Below are 18,545 nucleotides of genomic sequence, written 5' to 3' on the forward strand. Positions count from 1 at the left end.
AAAGTGGCCGTGGCTCTCTGGGGCACCCAGTGGATTCCAGCTGGTCTTGGCAGTGGTGTGGCTTGTCTGTCCTGGACTGGAGGTGTGCACAGCAGACCCCAGCCCAGGAAGGGGAACCTGTGGACTTGGCCATCTGCTTCTGCCTCCTAAATGACCCCGTCTTCTCCAGGAGTGGACAGGAGCTGGTAGCAGGTGTCCTCATCCATGCAGAGCCATGTGCAGTTGTGCCCTGATACCTCCTTGGAGAGGAGCAGGGGAGAATGAAGGATGCTCTGTGTGTAGCCCACGCCTGAGACGAAAACAGGCAGAAATGTCACTGAAACCTGAGGAGTCAGATGCCAGGAATTGGTGTCCTGTGTGTTTTTCTTTGTATTGCATGGAGGCGTGGACTCAAGAGGAAGATGAGCCTCAAGCACGGTGGGTGTGGGTGTGGACGAGTCTCCTGCCAATGAAATAATTGCGCAATCACAGAGCAAGGGAGACAGGAACGTCAGGGCCAAACATTTGCTCCTGCCAATTTTGGTTTCATGTTCCTCTAAACGCCTTTGTCCCTTTCCCAGGAGCCTATTTGAAAATTCTGTAAGTCACACGTCAGCTTGTTTTGCTGAGAAGGGCACCAAGACCAGCAAGTCTCCTTTATTCATGCAACCAACGTGTTCTGATCCACCCCATCAGGGTCCGTGCTGAGTCCAGGGAAGACAAACGTGGTTGCTCCCTGTTCTGCCTTCGTGTCTTCACAGAGGAGAATCATGTCACAATGTGTTGGTGAAAATGAGATGATGTGGGGATACTTTTCTGTCTGAGTCAAATTGCTTAACACCATATATGCAATTCGTGTCTAGTTTTCTCTGCTTTTAAAGGACCACTTTAGAATCTTATGACACCGATGTATAACCCAGTTCATCATCACCCTTTGTGGATGGCGATGAGGGCTGGTTTGTTGAAGTGGTAGGGTTGGGACCCAAGTCTCTAAACTCTAGGTTTCTGTGTTTCCCTCCCCAGTCCGTGAAACCCCTCATGCCTGTTGGCTGGGGGGAGATGCCAGTGGCCTCTTCAGAACATCTGAAGGCGAACCTGAGTGGCACTGGACTCCATCATCAGAGCAGCCCACAGAGGGCCAGCATGGCTCTTCCACGGTGAGACGCCTTGGCTGATAACCACTTCTGGGTTAGCTCAGGACACGTGAGTACCTAGATCCAGTGCGCAGGAGCTGTGGGGAGGTGGACGCAGGCCTTTCCTCTGCGAGGGAGCTGATGAGGACACGTGATCACCTAGACGGAGTGTGCGGGGGCTGTGGGGAGGTGGACGCAGGCCTTTCCTCTGCGAGGGAGCTGATGAGGACACGTGATCACCTAGACGGAGTGTGCGGGGGCTGTGGGGAGGTGGACGCAGGCCTTTCCTCTGCGAGGGAGCTGATGGGGACACGCGATCACCTAGACAGAGTGTGCGGGGGCTGTGGGGAGGTGGACGCAGGCCTTTCCTCTGCGAGGGAGCTGATGGTTTTATGCAGCAGTCACATGTCACTGACCCCACTCCAGATAATGCCACTGCTATGTTCTATTTTAAATACCTTTCCTGTCTTTAACAGAGTTGATTTATGCATATGCATATATATCCCTGTTTCACATCTTACTCTTTACACATTCACAGACTACTCATGTTGGAGGGGTTCCTAGAGATTGGAGTAGTATTTGGGCTCACATCTGTCTTTCTGCCTGTCCTTCTTTTCTTCCTTTTTCTGCAGGTGGGAAACACCCCCTCCCTGACTCCCTGATTCTGAACTGGGCTGTCCATCAACAATGCAAGGTCTGAGTTCCAGGGGCCATGTCGTGTATATGGTGTGAGGGCCTGAAGGTACGTCCACAAGATGGATACTCAGAGTCATTTTACTCTGATTGAAGGTATCCGCGAGAAACAGGGATTACATCCACCTGAGCAGAGTCCAGTGGGCAGCAAGTCTCACTGATACCTTCCAGGAGGGACCCCAGGCCTGGGAATGATCGCTGTGTTCAGGGCACTGTGCCGCTTGCCTGGGCACTGAGAACAGAGCGCAGGTCCCGTGACTCCCATGTGTGATGACAGGGATGTGTAAAGTAACCCGGGAAGCTTGTCAGGTGCAGAGCTGAATTCACACAGAGCATCTAATTTACCACGTTCTCTGATGTATGACATCATTGGTCTCTGCGTGAGTCCTGTGAGGGGCCGAAATTTGGATCCCTGACATATTAACTGTTATTGAATAGGCTGTAAATGAATCTCATACTTCATTTATGCTTTTAATGTTTCTTTAGTTAGATTCTAAATGCATTTTGCTTTCTCCTGCGCTCTTCCCTGAGACCAGAAAAATTGCCTGCTTTCAATTCTCTGATAACTGAGTTTTCCCCCATAATGAACTAACAAATATCTTCATTAGTGCTTCTCATTTCCACTTGCAGTTTGCTCAAAATTAAGCAATGCAGTGCTTCTGCAGATGTGCTTTCTAAGCATCTAAAATAGAGACATATAGGAATCAAATTTCCATTTCCCTACAGATTATCTGATTACATAGGATCAAATGCAGCCACTCTCAATGATCCATGCTAATGGGAGCAGGGGTGACTTGGGAAAATGAAATCCATTGAGCTCAGAAGCTCTCTTCCCCCATTTATTTCAATCTTTCCACCCAGCCAGCATTTGACAAGCACCACTAACGAGCAGTGAAATTGACTGGCTGATTCCATCTCTCCATCCTTTCAATCTCGTGCTAATGAGCAAGCGAATTACAAACAGCGAAAAGAGGGAAGAGGCAGGATGCTCGGATAATCCCCCAACTGGAACACCCCTTCTGCAGTCATTGCAATTGTGTGGACATGCACAAGCTGGATTTAAAATCGATTAGAAAGATTGACACCAAAAGGTGCATTTGGGAGTGGCATTGGGATGAAGACAGCCTGCTTGTTATTATTTTTCTTTCCATAAAATCTCTCTCATTACACAGCAAACACATCATACAAAACTGGCCATATCTTGGCACCACTGTGTCTGGAAATCTCACCCTTTAACGCCTTGTTTTGTCTGGTGGCAAGGATTTTACTGTGCCTCTCATTGAAATGTTTCTTCTGCCTGTGCTTCTGCAAAATATGTATGTGTATATATATAATAATAATAATAATTATTATTATTATTTATTTTTTTTGAGATGGAGTCTTGCTCTGTCTTCCAGGCTGGAGGGCAGTGGTGCAATCTTGGCTCACTGCAAGCTCCACCTCCCGAGTTCACACCATTCTCCTGCCTCAGCCTCCCAAGTAGCTGGGACTACAAGTGCCCGCCACCATGCCTGGCTAATTTTTTATATTTTTAGTGGAGACGGGGTTTCACTGTGTTAGCCAGGATGGTCTTGATCTCCTGACCTCATGATCTGCCTGCCTTGGCCTCCCAAAGTGCTGGGATTACAGACGTGAGCCACCGTCCTGGTTGCTTCTGCAATATTTTAATGTAGACTCTTTTCCTTCTAAACTGTGTACCCTAAATATACTTGGTTTCAAAACTCTGTATTTTCATTCTTGGCCTTTTGTTGTGTCTATTTCAGTGCTGTGTTAACATTTCCATGTATCTTGTTTCAAGTTGAAGTAGGATTTATCTCTGCTTTAAAACTTTAAATTTAAAAATAGTAGTGGGTTTTTAAATTTAATTTAAATTTAAAATTCAGATTTTCTTATTCTGTGATTGGCGTGGTGTGTGCTATGAGAGTGAAATCATTAAGTAAGAAGACAGTCATGATCGTCAAAAACTACAGAGGAAGAGAATAAATGCCAAGACAGAAATGGGGTTATTGTTGAAGTTTTGTTTTTTTTTTTGAGACTGAGTTTCACTCTTGTTGCCCAGGCTGGAGTGCAATGGTGCCATATCAGCTCACTGCAACCTCTGCCTCCCGGGTTCAAGCAATTCTTCTGCCTCAGCCTCTCAAGTAGCTGGGATTGCAGGCATGTGCCACCACACCCAGCTAATTTTTGTATTTTTAGTAGAGACAGGGTTTCACCATGTTGGTCAGGCTGGTCTCGAACTCTTGACTTCGGGTGATCTGCCCACCTCAGCCTCTCAAAGTGCTGGGATTACAGCCTATTGTTGAAATTCTGAATGCAGAAGCCAAAGGTCCTCACTTTATTGGTCACATAGCAGACTGCTGGGACTGCACTAGGTTATCACATACGTGATCTCATTTAGTTTCCACAGTAACCGAGAAAGTACATGACATTTCAATCCCCATCTCATTGATAAGGAAAAGGCAGCTTTGAGAAGTTCAGTAACTTCCCCAGGGTCTCTTTGGTAGTAAATTCTGCAATCTGATTCCATAAAGGGTGATGACCCTCTGTACTATTATTTTTTCCTTCTCATTCAAATGTCATGAGAAGGATAGAAAGCATGAGGGTAAAGCCAGGTTTTCAAAAAAGATTTAAAATGTACTTTTGTACATGAGGGAGGCCTAAGTGCTCATGCAGACCTCTTAATGAGTCAGTCAAGAGGCTGAGGACAAAGAGACAGGGAGAGGAAGGGGCTTTCGTAATAAGTTTCTTAAAAAGAAGTATGGAGGTGGAGGCGTGACCAGGTGCAGGTGGGGTCACCAGGTGGTGGCTCAGGTGCAGAGGACATGGAGGCATCCTGAGGTGGATGACAAGGCATGGAGGGATGCGATGCCTCAAAATGCTTCTATGTCCTCTGCACCTGAGCCAGACGCTGGAAAGGATGGAGGGAAGATGAAATCAGCCAGTCCATTCATGTCCTCTGCACCTGAGCCAGACGCTGGAAAGGATGGAGAGAAGATGGAATCCGTCAGTCGGTTCATGTCCTCTGCACCTGAGCCAGGCGCTGGAAAGGATGGAGAGAAGATGGAATCAGCCAGTCCATTCATGTCCTCTGCACCTGAGCCACACGCTGGAAAGGATGGAGAGAAGATAGAATCAGCCAGTCCGTTTTGCTGCTTGTTAGTGGTGCTTGTCAAATGCTCGCGGGGTGGAAAGGTTGAAATAAATGGGGGAAGAAAGCTTCTGAGCTCATTGGATTTCATTTTCCCAAGTTATTTATATTCCCACTAGCATGAGTAATTGAGAGTGGCAGCATTTGTTCCTGCAAGGCATTAATACAATGTTCTTATACCTTTAATAGCAGGTGGAGAGTTTAGAGTGTCTGCTTCTAAGAATCTGAGAAGGAGGGTCTTTTTTGTGATTAGTATGAGCCAAATAGTTCTAGTTGACTTAAGAATATGTTAATGTATCATCTTGATAAAATATTTAATTTGAAAGAAGAGAAATACGGCAACTAACTTTTGGCTAAAGTGGTGATCACGGAAGCGCATCTTGGAAACAATGATTTATACTAAAGTGTTTATTCCAGAAACTCAAAGATAAGTGTCAGGTTGATTTTTGGATTCTTCAGTGTACTATCCCAGGTGTGATGAGGAGCACATATAAGGAAATACAATGGATAAAGAAGAAAAGTGTAGGAATAAAGAGCTAAGGGAATGGGGAAATTTCAAAATCATGGGACTATTGAACTGTAATTCAGAAGACACAGTCAAATAAAACTACAAGGAGAAGCTCGGAGAAGAAAGCTGCTGCCTTCTCGGCTGCCACAAAGTGAGGAGTCAGGGATAGGGATTCAATGGACATGTGAATGGCCGGCGTCTCTGTCACCTGGGTGGAGGTTCATAGCATGTCTCTGGTTCTCCATGTGGGAGTCACGCCCTCCACTTTCTCAAGCTATGAGCCACAAGCAATGGCCCATGCTGTGTAGCTCCATTTCTAACCCGGAAGCTTCTGGAACAGAACTGTTCACCTACCATTTTCATATGACGGGATACATTGAAAGGTTTTGGCTGACAGAAGAATTAGCTCGACGCTGTAGTTTGCATAAAGAGCTGCCCTCCACTGTGTTTACAGAGAAGCACTGTTCTTGCACTTTCCTCATGGTGTTTGGTGTTTGCACGTGATACTTAGCTCATGTGGCTAAGCCCATGGGTTTCCAGGCGAATGAAAAGACTTATAACTAAGCAAGGTGTCCCCAGGGTCTCAAGTGAGGGAGGCAGAGCAGAGGGGACTTCTGAAGGCCTGAGGCACCCCTGACTGCTGCATGGTAAAATTTCTAGGGTGAAGCCAGTTTTCCTTTCTGCACAGTGGTCACTGGGGGCAATGAAGCCGGATCCTCGGGAAGGGATCTGGTGTTCTCTCTGTGTAAATGCTCCTGGAGATGAGATTGAGACTATACTCCTTTCAGTTGTTTGGCCTTTGTGTGTAGCTTGCATTTTCAAAGACTCACTGAAAAAAATAAGAGGCAATGGACTTTGACTTGCTCCCTTCAATGGTACTTGGTGCAAGTTATAACAACCTGACATATGAATCTAGAGGTTTACAGATGGAGAGTCACTGTTATTTGTCTCTACAAAATTATTTCTTTATCCAGGTCTGCTACTTTATCTGCAAATACATTTAATAATGTCGGCTTGTATTGTTCTTTTTTTTTTTTTTAACAGAGTCTCGCTCTGTCGCCCAGTCACCCAGGCTGGTGTGAAGTGGTGTGCTCCGCTCACTGCAGCCTCCACCTCCTGGGTTCAAGTGATTCTCCTGCTTGTATTGTTCTGGCTTTAGCCATTTCATTCTCCCCCAAACTATAGAGTAAATGAATGTTTTCACATAATAGGCATTTAATGAGTGCCTGTTGTATTCACAGCACTGATTTGACTGATGCGTTGCTTTATTTTGAGACACTAGCACGTGGGTTTTGGAGTCAAACTGATGGTCACCTCTTGGCTTGGCCCTAGTTGGTAGTTTATGCTGGGCATGTTATTTACTCTTGTGAGCCTCATTTTCCTCACCTGAAACAAAGCAATTATAACAGTTGTGTAATATATTAGTCTGTTCTCACACTGCCAGAAAGAACTACCTGAGACTGGGTAATTTATGAAGAAAAAAGTTTTAATTGATTCACAGTTATACTTCAGAACAGCCAATATAAGCTTTACAGCCCAACAGTTTGCTGTGGACTATAAAGCTTATATTGGCTGTTCTGAAGTCAGGGGGAGTGTGCCATCTAAGTCAAGATTTAGGGGCATTTGGGGGGAATAAACTGCGTTACTTTAATGTGCAAAAGTTGTTCACACCCAGGTTATGGAAAGATAGGAAAGAAAGCTAATGAATTTCATCCTGTGTGGTGGTGTGATAGCTTAGCCCTCTGGTCCAGGCTGCCTGTTCCTCAGTGTTCCGCAGTATGGGAGCTCTGATCCCAGCTGAGGCCACAATCACACAAGATGTGATTTTGAAAACTCACCGTGCTCCCTCCAGATCACACCACTGTTCATTCAGCCCCGCCCCCCACAGCCCACAGGGGTGGCTGCATTTCAAATGGCATTATTAAAAAAACTAGACACCTAGTTAATTACTTTTATATTCAGTGTTCCCAGTACACCTTCTGGAATTAAACATATCCTGAGGCGGGCATTTTTTGCACCTGTAAATCAGGTGGATGTCTGGAGATGATTAGTTCTATTATGTCGCACTGTAGATGGGAAGTCATTTGCTTCTTTTGTTGTTTTTGATCCATATTTATCATTCTCTCCAAGTTGAAGTTATTTATCCAAACAGTGCAAGTAAAGAAGTGGGAGGAAGGAAGATTAAAATAAGAAGGATGTTCCTTGCTTTAAAAATGTGGCACTGAGAAAACATCTCAGGAGATGAAGTGGAGCTGCAGAAAGCCTGGGACGGGGAGGGGCGGATTAGAGCCCCTGGCTGGGGTGGAGAATTTAAAGTCTGTTTGTAAACAATGCAGGTTCTAAAAATGATCATTAGGGGGCAATGGCATTGAAAGGACAAGTAAAAAAACTACGCCCAGATAATCTTCATTTACACAGACCTGAAAACATTGCAGGCCCCCATAGGACAGGGCTTGGTTAAGACTTCAAATCAGAATCAAGGCATGCTCTTAAGACAGTTAACTTGGTGGCTTTAGAGATAAGATGGCAACAGGCTTTTTTTTTTTTGAAATGGAGTCTTACTCTGTTGCCCAGGCTGGAGTGGAGTGGCGTGATCTCCGCTCACTGCAACCTCCACCTCCCGGGTTCAAGCGATTCTCCTGCCTCAGCCTCATGAGTAGCTGGGACTACAGGCACCCGCCACCATGCCCAGCTAATTTTTGTATTTTTAGTAGAGACGGGGTTTCACTATGTTGGCCAGGCTGGTCTCTAACTCCTGGCCTCAGGTGATCAGTCTGCCTTGGCCTCCCAAAGTGCTGGGATTACAGGCATGAGCCACCACACCCGGCCACCAGGCTTTTGACTGAAGCAAAGATTGGAGACTCTGCCAGTTACAGTAGCTGCCATATTCATATCCTTCTTCACAATGCAAATAACTAATAATAGTAGGCCACATGTCTGCTGTGTTCTTTAAGAAATGACTAATGTTTCCTTTACTTATTCTTATGAAAACCATTCCAATTTGCTGATATTTAGTAACTTGTGAGGACTGAAGGAGATAATATTGGTCAAACAACAGGACCTTGCCAGCAGGGGCCATCAGCTCTGTCTGGGCTCCTTCAGACGCAGCAACAAATGCAGTAGTCCTCACTCTTTCCTTCCTTCCTTTTTTTCTTCCTTCCTTTTTTTCTTCCTTCCTTCCTTCCTTCTTTCCTTCCTTCCTCCCTCTCTCCCTCCTTCCCTCCTCCCTTCCTCCCTCCTTCCCTGCCTCCCTCCCCTCCCTTCCCCCTCCCTCCTTCCTTCCTTCTTTCCTTCCTTCCTTTCTTCCTTCCTGTTTCCTCCCTCCTTCCCTCCCTTCCTTCTTTCCTCCCTCCCTCCCTTCCTCCCTTCTTCCTCCCTTTCTCCCTCCTTCCCTGCCTCCCTCCCCTTCCTTCCTCCCTCCCTCCCTCCTTCCTTCTTTCCTTTCTTCCTTCCTGTTTCCTACCTCCTTTCCTTCCTTCCTTCCTTCCTTCCTTCCTTCCACCTGTGAAGTCTGATTGAGATAAGCCACAAGCAGGCAAAGACCATATTTATTCATTTCTGTATTTATAATGTCTGACCCAAGCCAGGTACTTGATATATGTTTTTGAATGAATTAATGAGTAACTGATCCTAATTAATAGAAAGAAACCCCAGACATACACACACACACACACACACACACACACACACACACACACACACACAGTGTATATATATGTATATATGCACATAACGTATATTATATAAATATACGTTATGTGTATATATTACGCATATTTGTGTATATGTATATATTACCCTATGCAAGTCATGGTCAAGTAACAAAGTACAGTGATTAAGAGTTTGGCTGTAGAATTTAATAAACTGCTAATTAAATTCCTCATCTGTGGTTTTTTAACCCCGTTTCCTCAAACAAGTTACCTTAATACCAGCTCCTTCATTATAAAACAGGGGCAATAATTGTGCCTTGTTTATGAGAGCACATCCACCTCCTAACAGCGTGCTTATTTTCCATATTTACCCATGTGCCTGTCTTTCCTCTAACCTTCTAGCCTTTGAGCCCCATGAAGGCAGGACTAGGTGTGCTCATTATTTTATCACTGGCACTTAGAACAGAGTTAGGAACTTGGTAATTATTTGTGGAATAAAAGACCACATAATGTTGTAGTCAGATATTTAACGAAGTGCCTGATGTATAGCAAACACTTATCTAATTAATGTTCAAATTTACTGTTATCATGATTAAGAGGTACCATACATTTGGGATACAGAGCAGTGCAGAGAAGGAGTTTTATAGATTTTATCACACACGGAAAGTTGAAGTAGGTTAAACTTCAACTGTGGATAAGGCTTGAATTAATAGATGAATGGGATTTGTTTATAATTAACATATTAATTGCTTTTATGTAAATCAGAACTTTTAAAGTGTTTGAAAAGCATTTGCTCCCTTACCTGGAAGTTTGGCCATTGTTTCTGCCATCTTATAATTACTGTTAACTGAATTGCTAAGCAACCATTTTTTCTGTTAAAAATCCTCAGATATTTAAAGGAAAAGTTGACTGATGTTCTTTCAATTCCTCCACGTTATGAAGACTGATTCCAGTTTAAGGAGAATTCCAGGTAAGAAAAAAATTCAATTTTTAATTTTAGACAAGACTATTTCTGAAAAAAACTCTCAGTTCTTAGGTTATATTACCAGTTACACTGTACTGTAATGCATAGAGTTTAGACTTCATGTAGAGTTTAGACTTCATACGCTAATTTCTGATGGGAAGAAGAGGATGACAGCCCTTTAGGGGAAATGAATGATAACATCACTGAGTTTTTCATTAATTTTTAATGAGGCTTGTACATTTCACTCACAGAGTTAAGCATCACCCAACTCTGGTAAATGTTATCCTCATACAGGTCATTCAATCACTTGAGTTTTAAGAGCAAGTTACTATTTTTCATTTTGCACTCTGAAAAATATCTTCTATACAGGGAACAATTAAAACAGTAGGACTATATTAATTATGTGACTACTTAAAAATGACTCAATTATAATAACAATTTGCTACATGATATATCACACATAGTTCCTATTTTTATTAAAAAACGAGTTACTCCAGCAATTATATGATGAAACTAACCCGTTTATATTTTAGCTGAACATCTTTGGGTGTTTGTTGTTTTGTGCATTTTCTTTAATTCATTTTCTTTTCTTAATTGACCTTTTACAACCTGTTTCCTAGATTTCATATTAACTGGTGATGAATCTGAACCATTTAGTTGATACAGTAAGTAATTTCTTTAATATATTGGAGACATAAAAGATACAGTAGAAGTTTTATATATTTTTAATTAAAAAATTATTCTACAGTACAAAGTCCCTTCCAGGCACCAGTCTCTTCAAAGACACACCCGGCTTGTGAGGAGGCTGTGTCCATGCCAGTGGGGCTAAAGATACGTTCTGGTAGTTTCCTAGAACAGCTGTGTGGCAGGCATCATTCCCAGCTCTGATTTTATTAAGATAAAACTCCCAGGTTTCTGTTGCTGAAAAGTCCTGAAAAAGCCCTGAGGCCTCTCACAGTGCCTTTCCTGCAGTGGAGGCTGTCGGGTCTCACTTCTGAGTGACGGGGTCCTCAGCAAGCTACTGACAGAGCTGACCCACTTGGGAAAACCCCACCCCCACTTGCTTTCCATCAGCAGAGAGGGGAGGCGGTTGTAGAGACAGGCCGTGGGGCCTGGTGCTAAGGGCCTGGCTGTGGGTGGGTGGGGCCCTGCTCATCCACAGAAGAGCTGTGATCTGGAGACACATGCTTGAATCTGATTCAGCACGTGGATTCAGGCATCAGAATCAGAATCTTGGCATGCTTGAAAATGGCCCCAAGGTAGAGGGCAGCCGGGAGCACGTGGATTCTGGCCACGGCCATGAGCCAGCACACTGAGGAGTTCAGGTTGCTGGGCTGGGATTTCTCAGCTCTACTGTCCTCATCTGCAAAATTAATCTGCTTGATTATATCTGGAATATTCATTCTGCTCCAGTGAGTCCTAGAGTTTCTGAAGAGCCCTCTTTGAGTCTTCCCTGGATGGGTAACCGTGGTGTGAAGAGTGGTCTCAGTCGTCCAAGCCCTGACTCAACCAGAGCAAATGTGGGTTCATGGCTTTCCCGTGTGCTTCTGAGTAAATTCTGATTTGACAAAGATAACCTGCTGCTGAGAAGAATAAAGGATCTGAAAAGTTACCGTACAGCATGAGTCTCCGACTGAGCCCTCTCAGGATGATCAGCGCTGGCTTCTGCTCTTGCTGCCTCAGCCCTCTCAAGATGATCAGCGCTGGCTTCCTCTCTTGCTGCCTCCTTATGTAGGACACGCCATCTCAGACGTGGGGACGGCACCCCTGGACCAAGTCCCCATGCCTCCACGGAGCCAAAACACAGACCTTTCCTGCTGCACACTCACTTAGGAGCACCAATAACCCAGAAGCACTTCCAGAAATAAAGGTGGAAAATGATTCTAGACTGTGCTTCATACTCTATAGCTTGAAATTTCTTAAAAGAGGCAATAATGCTTCCCAATTTGTAAAACATGGGAAAAAATTCCATTTCATAAAAATGATATTAGTGTAACACTGACAATGGCGATGACACAGTCACGAATCACCCCTGTCCCATCAGAACTGTTCCCTTTCCGCTTCAGGCTTTTTGAAGGTTACAAAAATAAACATTTTAATAAAACAAGATGAAATTCCAGCAGGAAAAGACCATTACTTTTAATGAGATTCCTTGAAATGAAGAACTATAGCTTAATTGATTAAAAAAGATTAATAGATAATTATTTGCTTAGGAACAAAAATAATCAAAATAAAAAACACCTGCAGTTGCTCATCAAGAGCAGGAATCCAGAGAGAGAAAATTTTCACGCTGGCCTTAGTCTTATAAAGATGCTCATTCTTGCATTGGACTAAAAACTCGAGAGACATGGATCTGAGTCCAGGTTTTGTAATTATTTCTCTTGTGACTGCAGGAATCTTCCTTCAACTCTCTGGTCCTGAAAGACCAGGTCCATAAAATGATGTGGTTGGAGCAGATAATCTGCAGCAGCTCTGGTGTGCCTGAATCTGTTTCAGCAGTTAAACCACTCCTGTTCCTTTCTGAGATCTTAATCAGAAATGAATATGCATCAGAGAGACCCCAGAGCGAGACCCTCTTCCGTGTTATTTCTACTGAATGAGAGGCAGGAACTGCATTAGTGTTTTGGTATGTACTTTTCAGGTAGTGTTTTTGATGGTAATCCTAGTGGAAAAACACAGTAACCCTTCTTCCCTTAACTTACAGCATGTCGTGAACTATGGCCATGAGACTAGAGTCCCCAGGGTGACACTCCACCATCTGACTCATGCTGAGGGCTCAAATTGGCCCCTGGTGTTATTTCTGAAGCCCTAACACTGAATGTAAAAACCTAGAAGTGAACTGAACGGAAGGACCCCAGGATCCTGATAGCCCCCATGGAACAGGGCTTCGTGGATTCAGGCGTCAGAATCAAGCCTAGAGAGAGGAGATGTTTACCGTTCATGGCAGAGTGAGGCCGAGCGGTGATGGAAAGCATGGCTGGGCACAGGGGTGGTCCTGATGGAGGGGCCAGAGGCTGATGATGGCGTGGAGGCCCTGACACAGGGCAGCTCCGCCAGCCTCTGCATGGCCAGGGGAGTTACACCTTTAAGGATGGGTTCCAAGAATAAAATGTGTAATATGCAGAAGACAACAGGGCCTTTGTGTGGAAAGGCATCGGTGAATTAACACCAATGGCGGAGAGCAGGCAGTAGGAAAGTGGCTGCGTTGGGCACTGTTCCCCACCCCATCTGGTCTAGCTGCACGGCTAGGACAGCCCGGGCATTGGCCTCCTGTTTCTCTGCTGCCATGATCCTGTTTCTACCCCCGTAGCTGTTACCTGGCCCCTGTATCCAAGCCTTCCTCAGGTACTGCCCTGGCCAGGAGAGAAGGAAGCACCCAGCCTCCTGGTCAGTGTCCCGCTGAAGCATTGTATGAGTCTGGGTTCTCTAGAGGGACAGGACTAATAGGATAGGTGTATACATGAAAGGGAGTTTATTAAGGAGAATTGACTCATGATCACTAGGTGAGGTCCCACAATAGGCCGTCTGCAAGCTGAGGAGCCAGGAAGCCAGTCCGAGTCCCAAAACCTTAGAAATAGGGAAGCCGGCAGTGCAGCCTTCAGTCTGTGGCCAAAGGCCTGAGAGCCCCTGGCAAACCACTGGTGTGAGTCCGAGAGTCCAAAAGCTGAAAAACTTGGAGTCTGATGTTCAAGGGCAGGAAGCATCCAGCCCAGGAGAAACCTGGAGGCCGGAAGACTCAGCCAGTCCAGTCCTTCCATGTGCCTCTGCCTGCTTTCATCGGCGCTGTGAGGACAGCTGATTAGACGGTGCCCACCCAGATTGTGGGTGGGTCTGCCTCTCCCAGCCCACTGACTCCAGTGTTAATCTCCTTTAGCAACACCCTCACAGACACACCCAGAACAATACTTTGCATCCTTCAATCCAATCAGGTTAACACTCAATATTAACTATCACGAGCATGTTCTGTGGAGGGCAGAAACTCCCATCGGACGGGTCAGAGGCTCCTGCAGCCAGAGGCTAGTGGGAGGCGCCATGTGGCCCTCATATGTGTGGATGTGGGGACAATTGGGCAGCCTCTGTTTGCTCGCCCTACTCACAATCTGAGCGTGCAGTTTACCACCAAGTATGGGTCAAAATCCCAGTATTACAGTTAGACTTTGTTTAATTTAAAAGACTTGTTTTATTGGTCAGAGTTCGCCAGAGAACAGAACCAATAGGATCTGTATCTCTATCTATGTCTGTATCTACACCTATATTTGTCTGTATCTATATCTATCTGTGTCTGTATCTATACCTCTCTGTATCTATATATCAATATCTATATCTATCTGTGTCTGTATCTAGACCTATCTGTGTATCTGTATCTATTTGTGTCTATATCTACACCCATCTGTATCTATAGCTATCTGTGTCTCTATCTATACCTATCTGTATCTATATCTATACCTATCTGTGTCTATATCTTACCTGTCTATCTATATCTATACCTATCTGTATCTATATCTATACCTATCTGTGTCTATATCTTACCTGTCTATCTATATCTATACCTATCTGTATCTGTATCTATCTCTGTGTCTGTAGCTATACCTATCTGTATCTATATCTATCTTTATCTATCTGTATATACCTATCTTTATCTATATCTATACCTGTTTGTATTTATATCTACACCTGTCTGTATCTGTATCTATCTGTGTCTGTATCGATATCTATCTGTATCTGTATCTTTATCTATATCTATACCTATCTGTATCTATATCTATCTATACCTATCTGTATCTATGGCTATTATCTGTATCTATATCTATACCTATCTGTGTCTGTATCTATATTTATATGTATATCTAAAGAGATTTATTGCAAGGAATTGGCTTACCTGATTATGGAGGCTGACAGGTCCTGAGACCTGCAGTCAATGGGCTGGAAACCGGGGAGGTGAGGGTGTGAGTTTCAGTCTGAAGGCTGGCAGGCGCCAGACCCAGGAAGAGCCAACGCTTCAGTTCAAATCAAAAGGCAGAAAAGCCCCAGTGTCCCAGTTCACAGTGTCAAGTAGAAGGAATTTCCTCCTGCTGGGGGAGGGCAGCTTTCTGTTCTGCCCAGGCCCTCAGTGGATTGGACGAGGCCACTCACAGTGTGGCGGGGCTCCCTCTGACTCTGTACCCCTATCCTAATGTTAATGTCATACAGACCCCCTCACAGATGCAACCAGAATGTGTGACCAGTGTCTGGGCACCCACAGCCCCATCAAGATGGCTCCTAAAATGAACCACGACACTCATCTAGACCTGGAGCCTGAGGCTTACTCTAGAACCCAGATTCGACCAGAGGTGGGCTGTCAGTGCTCTTGGCTACTCCCAAAACAAAAAATCAAATGGTGTATTGATGCCCACAGTCCCTTCTCTGTGCGGCTGTCTTGGAGACATCTTCTGGGGAGGAGTGCCATGTTCGGAGCAGGTGTAATGGGGGTCCCTCCAGAGAATTTTCTTACTGGAGCTCCAGATTTCCCGCCCCTGCCATGACAGTTTTTCTTTCCCAAGGGAGGCAGCTGAGATGCACAGACCGTGCCTGTCACCTATTTTCAATAAGCAAAGAGACCCCCTGCAGGGCCTCATAACCTCCGTGGATCCTTTCTTGAAAGTCTTTCTTGGTTCATGAATGATCTTTGTTGAATCCTGTAAAACAGTGTGGAAAAATGCACCTCCATGTCCCGAATGCGGTAAGAGAGCTGTCACTGTTCATTACGTCACATTCCCCGCATTTTCCCTAAGGAAAGCTGTGCGCTGACACGTCTAACCCTCCCCACGGCTCCCCACGCTCTGCCTCATTATGGTTGTCTGCTGATAGAACTTCCAGAGTGGAGGACCTCAGCCCTGCTTCTGTCTTCATCCCAGTTACCATCAAGTTAACAATGAATCGGAAGTGAGTTCAAAGACCTCAGCTTCAGGCAAAGTGCTGAATGCTGCAGAGAACCCAGGGGCACCGTGTGAGCCTCATCCTCTCTCTAACCAAATGGGGAAAAGGGCGAGTAAAACACATGTCCTGATGTTGCCAGGTTTCCAAAACACAGATCAATCAAAGCAGGAGCATAGAGAGACCAGACATGTCTCCTCCAGGCGGAGGCTGCAGAACCCCCTCGTCCGTGGCTCCCACACCCCCAGACCTCATTGGACCCTGCTTCTAGTTCATCAAACACAAGAGCATCTTATCAAATACAAAGTGTTGCAGTCAGTTTTTTCACTTGCCATTCTATTTTGGCTTTTGTTTCATTTTCTAAAATATTTCAGATGGCATTCAACTCATCCCCTGGCATTGGACATTTTTAGGTTCCTTTTATCTGTTTTTCTGTTATAAATAATGTGTCCAGGAATTTCCTCGTACATAAATCTTCGTGCATACCACGGGCTAATTGAGGGACTTGCCTTAGGATATAAAAGTGAGTGCGCCGAAGCTGAGGCGCCTGGGATGATGTGACTGGTGTCCTCTCCCTGCTCCTCGGTCTCTGTAACTGCAGCAGAGGGGCGTTCGCAGTGCTGGCCACAGGCCATGTGATGTTCCCCCTTTCTCACCCGGAGGACTGGAGTCGGACACAGCCAGGCGAGTGGCTCAGTGTCCAGCATTGAGCCTCTATGGCTGCTGGGCTGGCTCTGGGGTTGCGCAAGCAGCTTATCAGTTGGGATTTGCTTTGTTTTATTTTTAAATTAATTTTTTTTTTTTTTTTGAGACAGGTCTTACTCTGTCATCCAGACTGGAGTGCAGTGGCACAATCTTGGCTCAATGCAGCCTCGGCTTCCTGGGCTCGAGTGATCCCTCTGCCTCAGCCTCCCAAGTTGCTGAGACTACAAGCACCTGCCTTTATGCCCTTCTTGTGCTGGGATTTCAGGTGTGAGCCTCTGCACTGGCCCTGTTTCTCAGGATGGGATTTCAGGTATGAGCTGCCCATGCCTCGCCCTATTTCTCACGCTGGGATTTTGGGTGTGAGTCCCCGCACCCGGCCCTGTTTCTTGTGCTGGGATTTCGGGTGTAAGCACCGGCGCCCAGCCCTGTTTCTTGTGCTGGGATTTCAGGTCTGAGCCCCTGCACCTGGCCTTGTTTCTCTGGCTGCCTCCCTTTCTTGGACTCCTGTAGTGGAGTCCTTCCAACACCTGTGTTTTATAGCATGTGGGTTTTTTTCTCCTCTCTGCCATCAATATGCAAAGTGCTGAAGTTGCACTCTTAAGCCCTGTGAAAAGGACTTTGCTGTTGCTACTGGACAATTTTACTTCATGTTATTTCCAATTTCTTGGAAATTGTTAGGTGCTTTTCTTCACCCAACTGGGGTTTTCCATTTCTGTCTCCTGGATCTAGATGGCTCTGCTCCTTTATCAGCAGAGAGCGCTGGTTTCTGCGCCTTCAGCGGGGACTGTTTTAGAGCCTCCAGCTCTGTCGTGTGACTGTGCCAGTAACCCAGGAAAGACTTACACCCTAGTATAGTAATAGAACACAGATCCATTATATGGCTCACTACACATGCATTAAAAACTGGAAAATCCAAAGGCATTTTACAAAATCTGAAGTTTAATCAAGTCAGCGGAGTGTTTGAGAAGAGGAAGGCGACTTCCTGACACCTGTCATGATATGAACCAAGTAGTTTCATCCGGAGTGGAATCTGGCTTGGTTCTGTCCTTTTTATTTTTCCAAGCCAGACCACTAGTATACCTAACTATAACCCTGCATAGTAATTTTTGGCTGAATGGGTGGTTTCTGGTGCAGTAATATCTGAGTTTCTGTCAATATGCACTCTCTATTCTGCGAGAACGCTAAACTATCTGAATTTCAAAGGCATGTGCAGAGGTACAAGGGCCGCGCCTGTGGGAACAGCAAGCAACACTGCATGATGGCTGGAGGCTGGGGAGCCACTTTCCTTCCCTCGTGCATCTGCCTCCACGCAAGCCTGCTCTCCCCCGTGGCAAATCAGACACCTGGGCTGACAGCCTGCAGTCGGGACGCAGTGGAGGTGATGGACAGCCGGCCCCGGGTTGGGTGAATACTCTGTCCACTCCGCCCCCAGGCCAGAGCCTCGCATGGTGATGAATAGAGTCATACTGACGTGGAAAATCAGATACTCAGCACCTTTCCTTCAAGACAAACAGGGGAAAAGCTGAGGAAACGGAAAAAAAAAGAAAAGAAGTGATCAAGAAAGGGCTGCAAACACACAAAGATGATTTTTTAAAGAGAAAAGGAAAATAACAAACCAGATGCTGACATGGTATTCCAGTTCCAATAACCTATTTATTATCATACATTCAACTCCTTAGGTATTTAATGACAAGCTACTCATAGCTTGTCTCAGAGCACCAGGAATTCTGAGTCACACTCGGGGCGTAAAGCGGGGCCCTGCATTCAGGGAGCTGAGTCTGACTGGGAACTGGAAAGGCTCCCCTACCTCCCATGGCCGCCTGTGAGCGTCACCTGTGAGTGGCAGGTGCGC

At 45.4% G+C, this 18,545-nt stretch overlaps 1 long non-coding RNA gene across 1 annotated transcript; it reads left to right on the forward strand.

Annotated features, from left to right (window-relative positions):
* Positions 1-801: 801 nt before the first annotated feature.
* On the forward strand, positions 802-12,257 carry LOC134739980 (uncharacterized). The gene is made up of 3 exons (XR_010127142.1): positions 802-1,182; positions 1,745-1,854; positions 10,001-12,257. It is a non-coding gene; the product is annotated as an uncharacterized LOC134739980 (long non-coding RNA).
* The last annotated feature ends 6,288 nt before the right edge of the window (positions 12,258-18,545 follow it).

Source organism: Pongo pygmaeus, chromosome 7, assembly GCF_028885625.2.
Source record: "Pongo pygmaeus isolate AG05252 chromosome 7, NHGRI_mPonPyg2-v2.0_pri, whole genome shotgun sequence".
Lineage (NCBI taxonomy): Eukaryota > Metazoa > Chordata > Mammalia > Primates > Hominidae > Pongo > Pongo pygmaeus.